Here is a 22509-nt window from a genome sequence, read left to right on the forward strand (position 1 = left end):
CCCGAGATATTCTATTTGTTTATAAGTCAAAAAATTGTTTATAATTTTAAAATATTCCTGAGGCTGCTTAAATAGACCAATTTCAATTCAGTAAAATGCATTAGATAGGTACAGTACCTTTTTATACAAAAATCATAGTTATTCTTATGTATCACAATTATTGTGTTAACTATTTTTTTTTAAACATTTAAAGATTATGCAAAAAAATTAAAAATTTATATTTTGTCGAGAAAATGTTAAATAGGCATCTCATCTTTATAAGATTTTAAAGTTTGATCAGTGTATCATAATTATTTTGGTTATTATAGCGACCATAAATTTATAATTAACAATTCAGTTGTTGCTAAAATGTTCATTCCATTTCCATCCGCTTCTGGAATTATAATCTACAGGAAAAGAGATTTTATATTACCAAGTTATTTTTATTTATTGATAAACAATTACTTATCTAAAATTTTAGTTGAAAATTAAAGATTTTGTTGGAAGAACCCGCAAAATTTTCGTCAAAGTAAATCGGGAAAAACACGCTCTATGCAGAATTTAATTAATTGTTTGGTTGACTTACCTGTTAAGGAAGGACAATCATAATTGTCCTATCTTACATTTCGAACATTTGTACTAATGGTAGTGGCATTTTCTGGCCGCTGATCACAGTTTAAAGAAGAAGAATAAGAAAAAAGAAGATATTAGGCTTCTTGACACGTGACGTGCGCACATCACTGTTTTTTTTATTTTGATCGCACAAAAAACGGGTGTTAACGGGTGTACTAATGGTAGGCTGTTGAAAGATTAAGCAATATTGTGCGATAATTAAACAAAACTACATTGCAATCCAAAAATCGATACTTTACATTTTTTTTATTAGGAACTTTACAAAAAAGAGAGAATATATTAGAACAATTAAGAGTAATGACTGTAAATAATAAGAAAATTAATGTTCTTATGTAATAACAATAACATAAACATATAATTACAAACGTATAGCAAACAATAAGCATACGCAGAAGCATACATGGACTAAACAGACAATATAGTTTTTGCAAATAGTCCGTAATCTTTTGCTAGAGGTTTATTATAAAAAATATTAAATACTTGAGAATTTTCTGTCCATCCCGCCGTCTCTCTAATAGTTTCTATATTTAATCCAGTCCTAGCTCCTGCTGACGTAGATGCTTGTCTAACACTATACCCTTTAAAAATATTGGTGTATATGTTACATAATTTTAAAACATCTTTTAGCCATCTACTCAAAGTCTGCGTAGATGCTGCTTTATATGTTTTTTTATTTTTATAAACAACTTGTCCTCTGATTGAGGACGAATGTTTTTGGAAATCTCTAAATAGTGACATAAAGTCGATGCTACACACAACTGTGGCTTTTCTTTAAAATAGAGAAATCTTAAAATAGGTTGATTTTTATTTTTTGAAGAAGTCTTTATCCTATCTGGTATCAAAATCGCAATTTTATCTTGATCCATGAAAATATTTTGAATTTTTATTAGGGATAGGGTTTGCAACCTGTGAGCTGTAGTCAGAGCAATCAACATTACAAGTTTGTAAGTAAGTTCTTTCAAGGAAAGACCTGTGAGAGGAAATAATGTTTCTAAATAAAATAATACTGGTTGAGGGTCCCGAGTAAATTGATATTTGGGCAATGAAGGTTTGAGATTAAATATACCTTTGTAAACATTTTTAAACATGTTTTTATGATTTTCTGGTATATCTATTATCAATGCCAATGCAGCTCTATGAATGTTTATAGAGCTATATGTATAATCCTTATCTACGATATATTTAAGAAAATTAATAATATTTGATAATTCATAAGCAAATGGGTCCATATTTTTTCTATACTATACCTCCACTATCTCTTGAAAACTGTATCATATAAATTTAGTGTTTTTGTTGTAATAGATGCAATCATAATTGCGATGGAATGCTCAGGAATACCTTTTCTTAAAAAAGCTTGCCTGACAAACATGCGATAGTCAGGGTAAGATGTTGGTGTCCCGGATATGGAAGCCTAAAAGGGTTCAAAATTAAATTTTTATCAGGTCCTAAAATTATCTTTTTGCCTGATATCAGTTTATTAAAGGTTGGGTACCAAGGCTGGTTTGGCCATTCTGCTACTACCACAATTCCTACTGCTTTGTCATATATGATTTTTTCTAAAACTCTTGGAATAATAGCAAAAGGTGGAGTGGAAAAGCATACAATTTTAATCCATGCCAATTTAGAGTGAAGGCATCAACTTTCTCCGATTCGGGGTCAGGTTTTCAAGATACATACCTTGCACATTTTTTGTTAAGATATGTGGCAAACAAATCGATTTCTGGAATATGAAGCTGCTTAAAAATTATATTAACACAATTATCACTTCCTCTGTTCTATTTATATGCTCTGTTCTATTTGTATACTTCCTCTGGTATATATACTCTGTCCCTATTTTCAAAGATCTTGACTCTGAATCAGCAATAATATTTTCTTTTGTACTGATATAAGATGCAAATATTTTTAAATTTCTATTTTCACAGTATTGCCAAATTTCTCTGCAAATGTTGTTAAGATTAGAGTATTGCACACTCCCCATCTTGTTAATACAAGATACAGCTGTTGTGTTATCTATTCTTAGCAAAATAGTACAATTCCTATATTCATTGGAAAAGGATTTCAAGTCATTGTATGCTGCCAATAACTCAAGTACATTTATATGTAGTTCACGCTGTTCATAACTCCAAAAACCATGAGTTTAATTATCATTACAGCATGCTCCCCATGCTAAAAGAGATGCATCACAAAATATTTCAAGTGCATAATTAGATTCTTTTATATTTTGTTCACTAATTGGTATGTTATGTAACCACCAATTGAAATCGTTTTACAAGTATTTAGGTATGGTCATGTTTGTGTTAAAACTATTAGTTTTAGAAAGAGCAAGCCACTTTTATTTTTCTAAATTTTTTAAGTATAATTTTCCATATTTAACTGAAGGACAAACTACTACCAACTGACCGATTAAAGCTGCAAATGATCTTATCATACATGTACTTTTATTTTTGATGGTCTGAATACTATTAATTATTTTTTCTTTCTTGTCAGCGGGTGCAAAATATATCATTTTATTAGAATCAAACGTAAAACCAAGAAAAGTTATAATTTGTGTGGGTGAAAGTATACTTTTTCCTTTATTTATAGTAAATCCCAGGCGGGAAAACATAGAACAAGTTTCAACAATATTTTCTTTAAATTCTAAATATGATTTTAAAATCAGTAAAGTGTCATCTAAAAAAATGACACAAGTAAAGCCTCTTGTTCTTAGATTGTTTAAGGCTGGTTTTAAGGTTTTCGTAAATATAAAAGGCGAGATATTCAAACCAAATGGTAAGAAGTTGAAATGATACAGAATATTTTTTGAATTCAAATTTTAAATATTTTTTTTATTTTCATGAAGAAGAATAGCAAAATAGGCATCTTGTAAATCTACTTTTGCCATAAAACAACTCTTGAAAATGAGCTTGAGAACTGACCTATAGTCTTTCAACTTAAAATGTGGGGCTTCTATAAAGCAATTTAACTGTTTTAAATTTAAAACAAATCTATGACTTCCGTACTTTTAATGGGCACTAGAAAATATGAAGAAAGGAATTTGCTCTCTTGTATGTGAAGGAGAAATAGCTCCCTTATCAAGTAATTGCTTTATAGCTAAATCATACGACTCATTTGGGTCTATGAAAAACTTTTGGTGCTCTCTCTTGAGACGGTGTTGTTTTAAATAAAATATTAAAACCTTGGACCCAACTTAAAACTTTTATTTGTTGTCTGAAGTAATCTGTATCCGATTTTTAAAATAATTAGCCACATTTCCTGCTGATTTTTTATTTACCTTTAATATGACCTCCTGGTGGTTCTGGTTGGGTTTTGGTGCTGTTGTCTGCTCGACTGTTTGTATCTCGATGTTGGTTGAGGATGATTTGGGTACTGGCTTTGTCGAAATCTTGGTCTGTTCGAGGCTGGATTGAAGTTTAAACTCTGCTGATTGAAGTTGTTAGATTCTGGAAGAACTCTTGTTGGATGCTGAGTGGAAAAAACAGCTTGGCCTTGTGGCGCGGTCTTCGGATAAAAAGTGGCTTTAGTGGCTTCATTATAGAGCTGACTTGAAAAGCTGCTGATCTTGTATCTTTGGTTTCTTTCAACATTTCAATAAAATTCTCCCCAAATAAATATTTATCTATAGGTTGCTCGTCTAATAATTTTTTAAATTTTAAATTTAATGAAGAACTGAGCAAAAATCTTTTGTGCAAGGGCATCTTCTATATTGAAATAAAATAAAACACTTCTATATTGAAGTTTATGGAATTGGCAATTGTTTCGATATTCCTTTTTTCGTTTAATCCTAATTCGGCCTCTTTATAAAGGGACATAATACTTGCAGCTAAAATTGTTTGCATAGTTTGCAAGTATTTATCTTCCCTAATTTTATTTTTATCTTTTATGGCAGATAAAATCTCAGAATTCAACTGAGGTGGGCAAAGTCTTTCGCAGTTTTTAGCAGGTAAGAATTTTTCTGTAAGTTTACCCACAATACTTTTGTCTAAGCCTTTGGAAAAAGAATAGTTTAGCCTTTTTGCTACATCTGGCAACATTTCAGAAGAATTAAGGTTAGCTTTTAATGGGTCTTCCCCAATTAAGTTAATCATATTTAGAGAAATAGATTCTTTTTGTGTAGGTACCTCCCCAATGAAAAAATCTTCTGTCTGTTGTTGCGACTCCTCAATAAGTACTGCTGGTTGTAGATCTTCACTCAAAATCTTCAGTTATGCTCAAATTGCATTGGATCTCATTTTCTGTATTATCTTTAATATTTTGACAAAACCAAACAAACATTTAGTGTAAGTAAACTTGCTACGCTTAAAAAGTGAAATCAAGGTAAAATGTACAAAAAAATATTTAAATAAATATTATGTATTCTATTTTAAATTTCTGGGCTACTACAAAATACCTCTGAGAAATAGGAGCATCTCAAATAAATCATAAAAATTTTCTGGACTATTAAAAAATACCCGCTCCCCTATTATTATTGTTTGAAGACAAGCCAAACACAAATTTTGTGTAAGTAACTTGCTATTCTTGTGATGTAAATTCGAAGTAAAATGTGTAAAATTAGATAAATAAAAATATATTCCATTCTATACTTCTGGGCTACTATAAACTGCCTCTGAGAAATAGAAGCAGGTCAAATAATCATAAAGATTTTCTGGGCAACTTAAAAGTACCCTCTGATTTATTGTTATATCCTTAATTATTTAGTCTGTATTACTTTGGGCTACCTTAAGGCATTCTGCACACGAAGCGTATCGTCATAGACGCGTATAAGTTTCGTCATGCAGCGACGATTCCCTTGCGCCTTAAAATCCGCAAACGATTCGATTTGCAAGCGGCATGTGATCGTCTTGTTTTAAGGTTTTCCATGCTCTTACAGTAGTTGCAAATATGTTAAGTGATGAAGAGGACTTACATTTGTTAAATTATCTTCGCCACCGCAAAAAAAAGAAAGAGGAAATTTTGGGTGCATCCTTATATCTACAAAAACTACAACAGAAAGTTATTTATTGCCGCCAAAGAGTTGTCGGAAGATGATTCTAAATTCCACACATTTTTCTGGGTACTCTTGTTTGGGTATTATTATATGAACACTCATAATTTTCAATCAGTTGGACAAATTTTAATATTTAATCCGCCATTCTCATAAAGTTCCGCCAAAAATGTGTTCTAACACTCAAGCGTACTGCAAGCTACTGACATCGTTGTACGCCTGGCGGATTGAAGCTTGTCTGCGTTGACGATTCCGCGCCGCTTACGCTTCGTGTACAGTATTTCATAAAGACACAAGTGAGCAGCACGAAAGCGTATGCCTTTCGTACGTCGCATCTAATACGCGTCTATGACGATACGCTCCGTGTGCAGAATGCCTAAGGCACCTTATTGAGACAAAACAATATAACTTTTCTTTTGCAAAATGTGACGTTTTTGCATATCATTTATGTTAACCCATTTTCTACGAAATAAACATTAATAGGAAAACCAGTGCAGTCCGGCAACATAGTGCCTGTTTTATATTCGAACAGGAAGATGGCGAAAAAACATGTACTATGGCAACAGAAAAATATATTGATAACAACAGAATAAAAGACTCCATGTTTAAATTTGATTAAAATTGTCACTTTGTAAACAATTAATAAATATAGCTCTATTTATTCACGCTAAATTTAATTTAACTGCCATAAGAAAATCAAAAAATATCATATAAACACCTGAGTCCTTTTCATCCATTTCCTCTCTAAACTTTACCAATTTCTGTTGCAACCCTTCATATTTCCGCCGCTTTCTGGATAAACAATCACTCTTTGATGACCTTTTTGGCATTTTAAACGCTTTTTAACAATTTTTATAAAATTATTTCGAACACGCGTGTGATCAGCCGCGCACAGAAAAAAACAGTGATGTGCGCACGTTACGTGTCAAGAAGCCTAATATCTTCTTTTTTCTTATTCTTCTTCTTTAAACTGTGATCAGCGGCCAGAAAATGCCACTACCATTAGTACAAATGTTCGAAATGTAATGTGAAGGACAATTACGGTGAATTTTTATTTGGGTGTTTTTGGTGTAAAGTTAAAATATTTGGAGTTATAGAGCAAAAATTCAAAGAAACACGATTTTCGGGCGCCTTTTTGTTTATAAAAAAAGTAGCACACTATCTGCCGACTTTGCATACCTATATTATTAATATAGACAATCATAAGATTCTATTCCAGCCAGCCATAAAATTGCTGGTAAATATCTTTTCCTTGTATTTTGCTGATTAGCCCAGAGTATTATGGCACCATCATCCAGCCTTCTTCTTCCAAATTTGAACATAGGCCTCCCATAATTTTTTCCAATTCTGTCGGTCGTTCTTGAGCTTCATGCCCAGCGATTCTTTTGACGTCGTCTGTCCATCCTGTAGTAGGAATGGGAAAACCTACCGGTTTTAACTTAAAACCGGTTTTTTTAATTCGCAGTAACCGGTTTTACCGGTTGTTTTCTTGTCCCAGTTATAACCGGTTTTTCGTTTTTAAAGTAAAAACCGGTTATTAGGTTTTTACGGTGATTAGGATTAGGTTAGGTATTATTTTGGATCCCAATCATAATTATTATTCTCAAGTAATTATTCCAAACAAAACCATAATTCAAATTTTATTTTATAAATACAGAAGCAAACTGAAAGTGCAAACTCACTTTATCCAGAAACAATTAAGTTTTGTTATAATATTTCGTTGAAAAGGTATTTGTAAGCATAATATTTACATAAGAAGTGATCTCGTTGAAGTAGACACAAACATCATCTATTTTTCACACTTGACTCTTGACATTGAAAGTGGGTGAATTACTTTTTCTGATTACCAAAAATAATGTTCTGACTATGAATATCGAATTACCGATTACGAATACGACTCTCCAAGAATTCTTCTACGTTTTCAAAACGATACACACATACAGGAAGTAGTAAATTAGTTAAAATGTACCTATTATACAAATATACAAACGTGTTAAAAGAAATACATAATAAATTTTTTTTGATGGTAGTAAAAATAAAAGATAAATTGCATTATCCAATTTATTTGTAAGTAAAATATTTATGTGATATTATTTTTTTAAATCCCATTTGAAAGAGTCTGGGAAATTTTTTATAAGTTGAAATGGTTGGGTTAAATTGTATATTATTGCAATATGTATACATTATTCTTACGCTATATTACATTTAATAATAATCAATAAATATATAATAATAATAAAATAATAAATAAATATAATAATTAATAGAATAAAATGGTTTTATTAAAAATTGTATTTTATTTATATTGATATGGATGTTCTTTCGATAGTACTAATTTTGATCATATTGATATCGAGTATCGAGTCGAGTGAAGTATCGCAAACTAAAGTGCATTGTAAATGTAACATTGTAACCTATTGGATTAAAAAAACCGAAAACCGGTTTTTGGAAAAACCAATTTTTTGGCCGGTTATAACCGCTAGGTTAAACCGTAAGCAAAAAAACCGGTATAACCGAAAACCGGTGTTTTGTCAAAAACCGCCATCCCTATCCCGTAGGTCGATTATATTATACCATACAATAGGATATAATAAAATTTTAAAATGACTAATTTTTCAAAATAAATAACATGAGGTAAAAATTATCACAAAATAATATCGCTAGACATTGTTGCTCTATTTACTCAAACCTTGCTTGAACTCGCGTTGCCCGATAAAAATAAAAGATATTCATATGTTCTTACGTGGTTACGTCGCTTAGGTCAATTTCCTGTACCGATGATGCATTAACAAATCAAACAAAGTTATTTTGGTGACAGATATCAAATGTCGCCTGTCGTTTATGTACACACTTTAGAGTCTCAGACGTCTATGAACGTGGACTGAAAACCCCATATCAATGCAAACAAACAGTGGATTGTCCTTGCAGGACCGGATTATTCCTGCCGACAAGAATTTATTTAAATTAGATTTAAACTAAGAATAAATAATTTTATAGGACAAATCTATTAACAAAGATGAACCACTTGTAGTAAACCAGTTTACTAGTTCTGGCCCAAAAATACTATGATTAACAGAAAGATATATTAAGATACTTCATAATATATACTTCGAAAAAGTATTAGATACATGACGTGTGATAGAGTTAGATACGACCTACTATTAGAACGTTTGCAAGACGTCGGTTTAGAGGCGAAAGATATCAAGCTACTAAAACACTTTTGTACTGGAGCCAATACGCCAGAGTTAGGATCAAAGGTTCCACGTCTGCAGAAGTAGAAATTAGGAAGAGAGTTAGGCAAGGATGTGTTCTGTCACCCCTACTGTATTATAATCCTTACTCCGAGTTTATATTTAAAGAGGCATTGGAGGATTCTAAGGATGGAGTCAAGGTGAATGGCGTAAATATTAACAGCATCAGATGAGCCGACGATACGGTGTTGATTCCGGATTCCGACTTGGGTCTACAACCAGTCATCGACAGGACCAACTCGGTCTGTGAGCAATTTGGTAAGAAAATAAACATTAAGAAAAGCAAAGTGCTGTCAATTCGAAAAACAAAATATACCTCAACATTACACAATAAATGGGCACATTTTAGAATAGGTCAATACATTTAAGTACCTGGGGATGTTAGATCCCTAAACCTCGATCTAGAAACAAGATCTAGAATAAAACAGGCCAGAAAATATTTGAAAGAATCAAAAGACTGCTATGTGATTCTCAAATAAAACACGAAATTCGACTACGTTTATCAAAATGCTACGTTGAGACGTTGTAACATGGTAAGTTAACCCAGGGTGTTTCATTAATAATTGTCCATATAGTAACTGGAGAAACCTTAACACAAATTACGAAGATTTAACCTAAAACACTTAAATAAAATGTGGTTCCCTACTGATTTACAGGGTGTTTTATCTAACAATTTAAAAATTATTTTTGCTTATCATTTTAAAACTATTTGACGTATCCTTTTCACGCTTGACACAAAATGCGACTACTATACACCCCACTAAATTATGATAAACAAACGTTTCTAACTATTACCAGAGGCGTACGACAGGGGATAGTGAATGATTGACCCTTCTCAAATTGTACGCCAATGGAGGAATTACTATTTTAGTGCCATTTTTAGATTCTGCAATACTTTTTACGTAAATAATATACTCTCCATTAGTAACGATAAAGTCATTAGTTTTCGAGATATTTGAAGTTAAATATGATTCATATGATTAAAATTTAAAAATTATTTGTACCCAGTATTTTAAAACTATTTGGCGTATCCTTATCATACTTGGCAGATAGTGTAGGTACTGTAAACCCTACTAAATTAAGATAAATAAACTTTTCTAGTTACTACCAGAGGCGTACGACAGGGGATAGTGGCTGGTTGACCCTTCCCAAATTCTACGCCAATGACGCACTTGCTATTTTAGGGAAATTTTTGATTTTCCAATACTTTTTTTGTAAAAAATCTACATACTCTTCATTCGTAACGAAACAATTATTAGTTTTCGAGATATTTGAAATTAAAAATGAAGCGACACAATACATTAATCAAAATAACCGTGTCGTTTCATTTTTTAATTCAAAGATCTCGAAAACTAATGACTTTATCGTTACGAATAAAGAGTATAGTATTTTCATATACAGTATTGGAGAATCCAAAAATTGAACTAAAATAGGAATTCCGTTAGTGGCGTAGAATTTGGAAAGGGTCAACCATTCACTTTCCCCCGTCGTACGCCTCTGGTAATAGCCAGAAACGTTTGTTTAACATAATTTAGTAGTTTGTACAGTACCTATACTTCCTGCCAAGTATAAAAAGGATATGTTGAATAGTTTTAAAATGTCGAGCAAAAATAATTTTTAAATTTTTAGATAAAACACCCTGTAACTCAGTAAGGAACCACATTTTTTTTTAAGTGTTTTAGGTTACATCTTCGTATTTTGTGCTAAGGTTTCTCCAGTTACTATATGGACAATTATTAATGAAACACCTTGTATAATATAGTTTATATTAATGTACATATGATCGGCATTGACCGCTATTGAAATTATCTGTTATTATTTAGTATTGTATATATAAATGAACCAGAGAAGTGACGGGACATTCAGATCAATCGATTAGTCACGATGAAGCAATAATACCTTAGTTATTGTTTACATATAGACCGTTGTTTAATTGTTTAAACGAACACTGTGAAGTTCACATATAATTAGAGTGAGAATGGTATTTTATTATACATCCCGCACTTAGGGCGCAATAGCTCAGCCACCAGACGTATTATTAAAACAACGTGGACCTTTACAACATTAACCTTAAATAAATTGCCGGCCTTTGAAATGTTGATTTACCGGAGAATACTCAAAATTTCGTGGACATCGCATACCTCAACCGGAGAACTGCTGCATAGAATATACAAGGATCGAGAACTTTTCAACACAGTGAAAGTTAGAAAAAGATCATATATCTAAGACCATACAGTGAATAACAATAAGTAGGTACCAATATGCTCAACTAATAACGAAAGGAAAGATCGAGGGAGAGAGGAGTAGGAGGGAAAAGACTATTGTAGCTAAGAAACATCCAGCGATGGACATGACCAAATTTTGATCTCATCGTCTTCCTTTTCTTCTTTTTGTATAGACATGACACTGTCCGTTTTTTCAATGTGCCTCTAGTAAGTTGTCGTTCCATCGGTTTCGTGGTCTTCCCAGGCCCGCCGAGAGGGGGGTACAGCCGGTACATTTTACCGGGACCCGGCGATGTAAGGGGACCGGCGTCGACCAGACCAAAGAAATTTTTCCCGTTTTTTTTTATTTTCACTTTATGTGCATAAAGCGTTTAATTAACACTCGGCCATGAAGCTTTACCTCTATTTTTAAATATATCCTATTGTTTTATTCTGAAAACGGCGCCAGAAGCTTGCCAGATTTTTTGATGATTTGCCTAGTAGTAGCAGTAGTAGTAGTAGTAGGCCCTATTAGTGACACGACTGATAATTTTTAGCCCGACGAAATATTTCGCTGTGAAATATTTAATATTGTTATAGATTGTTTAAGCAATAATAATTAAGCAATTTAACCCGCTGAAGAGGAAAGATCCTTAGTTGTCTTTCTTGCATTAAAAATGCTATGAGATCTACAATGAAATAGGAACCGTTAACTCTTTTAGCAACTTGATGCATTGATAATGAATTGGTAAAATCATGCGATTTTTTGAAAATTATAGACATCTTTGCCAATCAGAAAACTCGAAAAGCACCTGTGTTATAAAAGTTTTCCGTATTATACATAAATATAATGAAAATTTAATAAAATTTATATTAGAAATGTTTGTTATTATTTATTATTGATAATTTTATTTTTTATAAAAATCAAACAATTTTTTTCGCTCCCCATTTTTGTGTGGGCCAGCTCTTCACTTGTTTCCAGGGCCCGCTCATCCTTCTCGGCGGCCCTGGGTCTTCCTACTGATCGCCTTCCTATTGGGGAACCGTCTCTCGCTGTCCTTACTAGAATATTTTTGTTGTCATTCGGCTTATGTGGTCATTCCATTCTATTCTTCTGTTTCTTACCCAGTTACTAATGTTGTTCACCTTGCATCCCCGTCGTATATCTGTACTTCTAGCTCTGTCCCATAGTGTTTCTGACGCATGTCATTATTGGTCTGATGACTGTTTTGTAAGTTGTGCCTTTCATTTCGTTTCCGATATTTTTATTTCTCCATATTGTGTCATTCAGGAAACCTGCTGCTCTATTTGCTCTATTCACTTGATCTTCACTTCTGTTTCGAGCCTTCCGTAGCTAGATAATGTGATGCCTAGATACTTAAACTACATCACTTGTTCTATTATCTGACCCTATGAAATTAAGATGTTAAATTATATTATCTGAAATTAAGATGTTAAATTTTCTGGAGGTTATGTAAAATTGGTGCAGCATACGTTGTAAATCATATTCACTTTGAGAGATAAGTATTGCATGTTGTGTTAAGTTGTTTTTCTTCCATTTGGTATTCTTTTTTAGTTCTTACTTTTTTATTATATCATCCATGATCAGGTTGAACAATAAAGGCCTCCAAAACTAAAATTTAACCTATGAAATCCTATCAACAATCAAACAGCGAGGAAAACACTCCTGGACATGAAAACATTTGTTACAAGATCAGACCTTTGTTTGGAGCTCATAATCCAAATGATCATATGTTTTTCGAGTGATCAGATGTGTTTTCTGTCCTGCTGTATGGCTGTGAAAGTTGGACAATGGACTCTGAAACAGAAAAGAGAATAGATGCCTTTGAGATGTATACAATACAGACGGGTTCTGAGAATTCCATGGGTACAAAAAGTTTCTTACAATAAGATACTTCGGCGCATGAACAAACAAAAAGGAATTACTAAGAATAATCAAAGAAAAAAAAAATAAAGTACTAGCCACGTGTTGAGAGGAGAAAGATATAAACTCCTTCAAATCAGATTAGAAGGTAAAGTACAGGGCAAACGATCAATAGGAAGAGGCCAGAATTCGTGGCTGAAAGAAGACCTGAGAAGATGGTTTGACCGCTCATCTGCAGAAATTTTTCGTGCGGCAGTTTCCAAAAGTACAATTGCAGTTTGGATCGCCAACCTTCGAAAGCAGACGGCGTAATAAAAGAAGAAGAATTGGTTGAAAATCCGATATATCAGGGACAGTTTGAGTATCGAGCAGGAGGAGTCTATACAGAAACGACACTGCACCATCTCGTACAGAAACTACGGTGCCGTTTTCAAGGGAATAGACGGCTTCCTTAAAAAACGAGCAAAGTACATCAGATAGGAACAACACACTTATTTAGCGATGTATGTGTATTTCACAGTATCACAGCAACCCTACGGAGAACACACTAAAACAGAGCCACACACGTTGACAGATCTCATCAAACAAATAACTATATCAAATGATTCAATATTATTAACGGTAGGGGAGCCCAAGCGGGGATTTTTGCAGTTACTCGAGCGCGTCAGATTAGCACATGGAGAGAAACCTTGTTCCCTGTAAATGTACCTCTGCCGTATTTTCTCTAAATATAGGGGATTTCGTTAAATTGGGTGGGGCCAAAAAAAAATCTATCCTTAGAAAAACCTCGAAATCGGCAGATTAAGATAAGGTAAGTTAACTACATGCAAAACAGTGTATATTTCAAAAATATGATGATTTGAGCGGGGCGTAGGGAAACGGTTGTCACAAAGTTTCACAAGAAAAAAGCGAATATTTCGCGAAATGAACGACAAATCGAAAAACTAAAAAATACGTGCTCAATATTTTTCAAAACTCTATCGAATGATACCAAGCACTACTCTCCATAGAGAGGGGTGGGGGGTAAATTTAAAATTTTAAATACCAATCCCACGATATTTCGCGAAATGAACATCAGATCAAAAAACTGAAAAATACACTTATTCAATATGTTTGAAAAATCTGTCGAATGGCACCAAACACGACCCCCACGGAGGTGGGGTGGGGGTTACTTTAAAATTTTAAATAGGAGCCATTACTTTTTATAGCATATTTGGATTCCTTACGTAAAAATAAGTAACTTTTATTCGAAATATTTTTTCGAATTATGGATAAACGGCGCTATAATCGGAAAAAACGATTGTTGGAAATTGAAAATTAGATTAAAAATGGAAAGTTCCCACTAAAATGGAAAACTTTACTTAACTTTTTTTGGCTTTAGAACCTACTCTTCACAACCCAATAGGTTCCCATAACGCTCGAGTGACTGCACATTTAGCATACTTTCCTTCCCTACTATGCTGTTTCTCATGAGGATCTTTCAGTGCGTCACAGTTTTTCGATTTCTTTCTAACGCATTAAATTGCATGTGACAGAAAAAAACGCACGTCGGTGATTACATTTCGTCCTTGACATTTATAACATTTTTTCTAGTTGTCAATAGATGGCGCTATAATCGAAAAAAAAATTATTTACGAATTATACAATATATCTACGAATATAATCTGTACAATTTATAAGACTATACAAATCAAAGAAAATACCATTTTATAAATGCAATAAATACAATTGATTTGTTTTTATGCCAAATTGCAAATAAAATGTGACAGCTGTCAGATTTAACTAAAATGTCATGTTAGAATAAATGTTATAAATGTGTATTATCACGGACTTACCTTTTTTTCTATCATTTGAAATGAAGCATATAAGTGCAAGACCGTATCTATAAAACGAGCAAACGTCAATCCTCCGAATAGAAAAAAAAAACATATAAAGTTATACATTTAAGTAATGGAAGTCATGAAGCAATATATATTTACGACGAACAGAAGTCCAAATCGAAATAGCCAATAAATTTTTACTATACTTTTGATTACTTTCTAGATGTAGTCTGCAAATACGTCAATTCGATAGAAATCCCTACCTGTATCATTAGCTTGGATTACCACCCTGCAGACGACGGGTAAATAATAAACAGTTTTTAATGCGTCGATAAGACCTGCATTGGAGGGCGGCATTCTCTTGTAGCATTTATTTAGAGAGAGTTATTATAAATATTTAGTATCTATTTATTTACGAGCAAATCGTTTTTAAATGTCTTTGTATGAGAATTATGAGAATAACTACATGTATTAAAATAAATATAAAAACACTGGAAATTTAACATATTGAAAACCGATGTTATGGCGCCATATTTACAAATCTTTAGCTCTCTTATTCCAATGGGGGTTCTAATATATTAGTAATGGGTCTCAAATTAATAGCCTATTGTATTTACCACAACGTACACCTCATCTTTAAGTTGGTGAAACTTTTTATCACAAATGAGGCTCTGACGGCCGAATCTCAGCAGAATAACTGTAACAATTGGAATTAAGGAAATGTAATTCCATTATTAAGAGCTGATGGTAATAAAGCCACGATGGCGAAGATGGTAACCAACATGATATCCAGCGAACGATAACAGTCATGGCACTAGAAGAAGAATTCCATTAAAAGTGGACAACCTAGGTTGGATCGGTCGACATTACACATTATTATATCCCACCAACTTGTCTGGCCAGCGAGGTGGGATGTGTCAAAAATCTCTAAAAAATAAAAATTTCGATTTTATCTGAGGCACATAAGGTGCCTCTAGGAATGGATCTGGTCGCAAGCAATGAAGAAGAACCGGAAATAAATAGAAGGCTTGTGCTGGCAAATAAAGCCTATTTCGCGATGGGCCACATATTCAAATCGCGAGACGTATACCGGAAAACAAAACTCCAGGTCTCTAAAACAATAATCAGGCCCACAGTAAGTTATGGCTGTGAAACATGGGTGGTGACACAGAAATCTGTCAATGCATTAGATGTGTTTAAAAGAAAAATATTACGTAGGATACTAGGCCCAATAAGTGAAAATAACAACTGGCGAATTAGGTATAATAGAGAAATATACGAGCAATATAGCGAACAAACTCTAGCACAGTACACTAAACTGCAAAGATTACGGTGGGCATTGCACGTGGTCCGCATGCATGAGAATAGAATCCCCAGAAAATTGCTAAATGCAAGAATGCAGGGAAAAAGACCTGTTGGAAGACCTAAAAAGATATGGGAAGACGAAGTCGATGAGGATGCCAGGAACTTCCTGGGAACGCGTTCATGGAAAAGAACAGCGGTAAATCGAAATGATTGAAGAAGCTTGTTGAAGGAGGCCAAGGCTCGATTTGGGTTGTAGTGCCATTGGATGGATGGACATAAGGTACCGCAGGTGGGTAAGAATTTTATTCTACATCGAAGCAACTGTCTGTCACAAGGATTATTAGCAAGCCGACATTGAAGAAAAAAGAGCAACAAACAACTACATACCTAAATATAGCAACATAATAACAGCCGTTCCATGTCAAACATTACATTCAGCAGTGGCGTAACTAGTCTGACCTGCGCCCCAATGCAAGTATTCCTCGTGCGCCTCTATTCCAAGACTTATTCTCCACCCCCCCCCCCCCGTCTCTTTTATTTCCGTTTATTTTGATCACACTAAATCCACTAAAACGCACAAATAAACGGTCCACTTATTTCAATTGTATAACAAATACACCGACAAAATTTGTTTTGTATTTTTATGTAATAAATAAAGCTATAGTCTGTTCGCTAAACTCAGACGCAACTTTCTAGATATTTTAGTCGGTAATTTTGCCAATTTTAGTAAAATTGGCAAAAAATAATTACTAAATAGTTAATAATCACTAAATAGTTAGTAATTTCGCCAATTTTTGCAAAATTGGCAAAAAACAAAAAAATTATCGACTAAAATATGTAGCCAGTTGCGTCTGAGTTTAGCGAACAGACTATACTGAACCTTACGATCTTACAACAAGGACTGACACATGACAGGGACACGTTGTCCTAGTTACTAAAATAATACTTAAATAATTTACCTGAATATTTTGTAGCTAACAACGATAAATAAACAAAAGCAGTTGTGATGAGAAAGCCATAAACACAGATGTGCATCGTCGCGCCGAGGAGAAAAGATAACGATAATACACACACCGGCAAAATTAGCCGAACACCTTAAAAATGGGACATGTTTGATGTCTTGAATTTCCTAAACCACTGGTCCGATTTGAGTGATTCTTTTAGTATGTTATAGCCTTATTATTTAAGAATATCGTTGTAATAATATTGTTGCTAGACAGGTAAATATCATTTTATACCGGGTGTACCAAGCATACTGTGTTTTTTTCTTAAAGTTTGGAACACCCTGTGGAATATTCTAGCATATGTAAAATATTAAAATTAATACTCGATTGTAGACTTAGGCTTTCTTAACATTTTCCTTTTTGATTAATTTACTTATTCAAGATAATAAAAAAGTTATGTGCGTTAACAACTATCCATGTTTTTCATCAATAAATCCTCATAGTAGGGGAGGAAGAGGAAAGTATACTAAATTTGCAATTACTCGAGCGTTATGGGGACCTATTGGATTGTGAAGAGTATGTGCTAAAATCAGAAAAAGGTTAAGTTGAGTTTTCCATAAATTGGGGGACTTTTCATTTTTTAATTTAATTTTCCATTTGAAACAATCATTTTTCTCCGATTATAGCGCTATCTATCCATAATTCGAAAAAATGTGTCGAATAAAAGTTGCTTATTTTTACGTAAAGAATCCAAATCGGAAATAAAAATTGGGAACTCGTATTTAAGATTTTAAATTAAATCCCCCACCCCACCTCCGTGGGGGCTGGTGACACCCACGGAGAGGGGGGGTAAATTAAAAATTTTAAATACGAACCCTGCGATATTTCGCGAAATGAACATCAGATCGTAAAACTGCAAAATACACCTATTCAATATTTTTCAAAAATCTACCGAATGGCACCAAACACGACTCCCCACGGAGGTGGGGTGAGGGGTTACTTTAAAATCTTAAATAGGAGCCCCAATTTTTATTGCAGATTTGGATCCTTGACGTAAAAATAAGCAACTTTTATTCGCAAAATTTTTTCCAATTATGGATAGATATAGCCTATATTTGCTATAATCGGAAAAAATGTTTGGTGGAAATGGAAAATTAAATTAAAAAATGGAGAGTCCCACACTTTATGGAAAACTTAACTTAAATTTTTTTGGTTTTAGCACCCACTCTTCACAATCCAATAGGTCCCCATAACGCTTAAGTAACTGCAAATTTAGCATACTTTCCTCCCCTACTATGAGGATTTATTGATAAAAAGCATGGCTAGTTGTTAAAGCACATAACTTTTTTATTTTCCAACATAAGCAAATGAATCAAAAAAGAAAATGTTAAGAAAGCCTAAGTCTACAATCGAGTTTTAATTTTAATATTTTATATATGCTAGAATATTCCACAGGGTGTTCCGAACTTTAAGAAAAAAACACAGTATGATTGTAACACCCGGTATAAAATGACATTTACCTGTCTAGCAACAATATTATTACACCGATATTCTTAACTAATAAGGCTATAACATACTAAAAGAATCACTCAAATCGGACAACAGAATTAGGAGATTCCAGACATCAAGCATGTCCCATTTTTAAGGTGTTCGGCTAATTTTGCCGGTGTGTTTAGTAAACAAAAGAGTCACCAACATTCTGTTGTGACTGAACGGAAGTGAGTGAACGGAATAAAATACCACGAATATTTTTTTTACATTTTTTATTTTCGGGTAGCTACAGGGAGTTTTGCTTCAACATATTTTTTTGCTAAAATTTTTCCAGAATATCAGTTTTTTGCGCCCCCCTAAGGCCTGCGCCCCAATGCACCGCATTGGTTGCATTGGCGTTAGTTACGCCACTGACATTCAGGTATTACACTCTACTATAAAGGTAATGAAGACTATACGTATGGTAAAGTATGTTTCTTAATCAATAAAGAGAGGAAATCAAAAATTCAAATAACTAATAGCTTCTCGGATAGACTTAGATATATACAGTAAGAGAAATGAAAGAATACCCATGAACTAAGATATAAAACACGCTGTATTTTCTTGTCACCCTGTCATACAAAAAATTGGCCAGCGCAAGTACATGTATCATGTATAATTATTGTTACATGTACTTGCACTGGACAATTTTCTTTGTGACACGGTGACAGGAAAATACAGCGTGTTTTATATGTTCGTTCATGGGTATTCTTTCATTTTTCCGACTGTAAGTATATGTAACTAAATTCACAAACCAGAACAAAAATTGTGGAGGTTAATGCTCCAAGTGAAAAATAAAACGATGATGAAATAAATATTTTTTTCTAAGACCGTTTAATAATATACTTATTATTCGCTATTTTTGAATAGATAATAACACCCATTACTTTACCCGTGAGTAATAATTCATTAGTCACGGGCTGAAGCTACTCGCGGGTCATTACTCACGGGTTGAAGTTAGATTCAAGTGGTGCATGGCACTTTTAATATACAGTGAGCACGTAAAGGTTGGAATAAATTCATTTTCTCGAGAATGGACAATTTTGGAAAAAAATCCCGAAACAGGTGAATTTTTATTTTTAAATTACGACTTTTTGGCATACATATCATACTAGTGACGTCATCCATCTGGGCGTGATGACGTCATCAATGATTTTTTAAATAGGAATAGGGGTGATGTGATAGCTCATTTGAAAGGTAATTTAAGTCTCTATTCAATAATATAAGCATTTACATAATTATTTGTACAGGGTGTCCAAGAAAACATTTTTTTAATTTAATTTATTGACATAAAAAGAAGAATGCATGTAATTTATTTAATCCAAAGTACATTTTACTGCTCTCAGAAAACAGAAAAAAATGTTTATTTGAAAAATATTCATTGCTTTTCGCTTAAACTAAATGTCCAAACTGTCCAGAAGGTGGGAGGCGGCTTTAATATTGAATTTAAGCAAAAAACGATATTTATTTGTCAAATAAACATTATTTCCTGTTTTTTGATAGCAGTAAAATGTATTGTGAGTTAAATAAATTACACACATTCTTCTATTTATGTCAATAAATTTAATTAAAAAAAATTTTTTTGGTCACTCTGTATAAATAAATATGTTAATATTTATATTACTCAATAGAGAATTAAATTACCTTTCAAATGAGCTATCACACGACTCGTATTCTCATTAAAAAATTTTTAAGATGACGTCTTCACGCCTAGATGGGTGACGTCACTAGTATGATACATATGCCAAAAAGTCGAAATTTAAAAATAAAAATTGACCTGTTTTGGGATTTTTTTCCAAAATCGCCCATTCTCGAGAAAATGAATTTATTTAAACCTTTACGTGCTCACTGTATATATAATACCTATTAGCATATAAAATTACTTAAACTTGTTTATTTAATAAAATATTCATTGTAATTGATATGAACAATTAAATTTGAAAAATGTTTAAAGGATTTTTAACTTTAACAATGGGTTAGTATATTTTTTACGTTTAAATTTCAACATTTGACATTTTAAGATTGACGTTATATAAAGGTAAACAATAAACAGTCGGTATTAATTTCGTAAAAGGACTTACGGATATAAAATGCATATCAATGAATTCTGTTTTACTTACTGTTCATTGTACAATAGATTTTAATTGAGAGCACATGTTCTTTTTAAAGTAATTGCCTTAAAATATGTCTTATTTTTAAAAGCCACCGCCATTCCATGACATAATGACAACTGTTTATTGTTTCATAAGCTCAACGAGTGTAATTCTAACAGTGTTGCCGTAGTTATATAAAATATATTTTCTTATGAAAAATAAAATATTTCATTTTAAATAATCTTAGTATGTAGTTGATAATTATATTTTTCTACTAATCCAAATAAAAAAGGTCGTAGAAAAAGTATAGTATTCTACTTGCATGTAATGGCTATTACTGACTCTGATGAATTACGACACTCGCCAACGGCTCGTGTCGCAAACTTCATCATCGTGAGTAATAGCCATCATTACATGCTCGTTGAATAATATACTATTACGGAGACTCTAAAAAGCTATAATAGACCTATTATAGGCGAAGCTACAGAACCTAAAATCATATTAATGGGAGACTTTTGTGGGTACCCTCATACGTCGGAATATTGTGAAATGAAGAAGCTGACATGACTGCACGACAGGCAATTTTAAGTGATTGTTCGGAGCTTATTTTAAAAATAAAGTGTTGTGATTGTGGCGAAATGATTGGTCTCAAACTAATTCTAAGTTAAATAAAATCAAACATAATGTGTGTCAATGGATTCCATCGTCATTTAATAGGCGCAAACAAATTGTATTTGCGCGTTTACGTCTAGGATATACCAAGTTAACGCACTCTTATCTTTTCACTAAAAATAATCCACCCATATGTGATCAGTGTAACGTTCGATTAAATGTCAAATAATTTTTTAACTAATTGCGGTAAATATGCTCAAGAAATAAAGCGTTACAATATCTTGAACTCTCTAGAAGAAACTCTAGGTTAAAATTGTTCATATAATAACGTAGTTAAATACCTAAAATCTATTAACATTTTCTATTGTCTGTACTTAAGTTATTTTTGTTATCTATATTTTGTTCCGTCGCTAATAACCTTTTGGTGGATGCGACTCTTTTTCTAATAAAAAAATTAAAATAGTATTAACATGTGACATCAGCAAATGGAACGAGAACTCAAAAAGAATAAGTCATAGAAAACAACAGAGAAATAAAATATCTAAGACCAACGCTAGAGTTGTTCAGAATATGATCAAAATGAAAGACAAATAATAAGGAAGAGAAGGGCAAATATAAAATTACAAAAAGAGTTGAAGAATTCTACAAAAGCTTGTACAGTTCACAAAGCCAGCCTTAGTTAGCGACAAAAGAGGAATTAAAAAAATAGAAATCGTATGATCAGAGGTACCTACTTGCAAATCTAGAGTTTCGAAATATAACAAACTTTAAAAGAGCTAAAAGCGAATGAAGTTTTAGGACACGACGGTATAATTATTGTTTTAGATGATTTTTATGTCCACCATTGATGTCGACTTTTGCCAACATTTTCGACATTTGTTCGGAGAATCCATTAATATGTATATGATAATGATAAGTGTTTGTTTGAGTTGGTGACATTATTATTATAATTAGGTTTCTTTTGATTGGTATTGGAATATTTGATTGATTTTTGATAGTGTAACTTCTTTTTTTAGTTAGAGACTTCTATGGGAAAATCCTGTTGGATAATTATTTTTTTCTACAATATTCTTCAGATTTTCGGAATGATATTGTGGGTTTGTATGTTTATATAATAATATAATAAGTCTAATGTTTATTATAATTAAAATGCTTATTGAAAATGGCAAATATCCGAAACGTTTAAGCAAAATAAAGTGTTTTATTTCGACAAATCCAGGAATTAAAATACTTTCTATTTAAAAGTTACTACATATACTACAAAAGTACTGA

This window comes from Diabrotica virgifera, chromosome 6 (assembly GCF_917563875.1).
Source record: "Diabrotica virgifera virgifera chromosome 6, PGI_DIABVI_V3a".
NCBI classification, from domain to species: Eukaryota; Metazoa; Arthropoda; class Insecta; order Coleoptera; family Chrysomelidae; genus Diabrotica; species Diabrotica virgifera.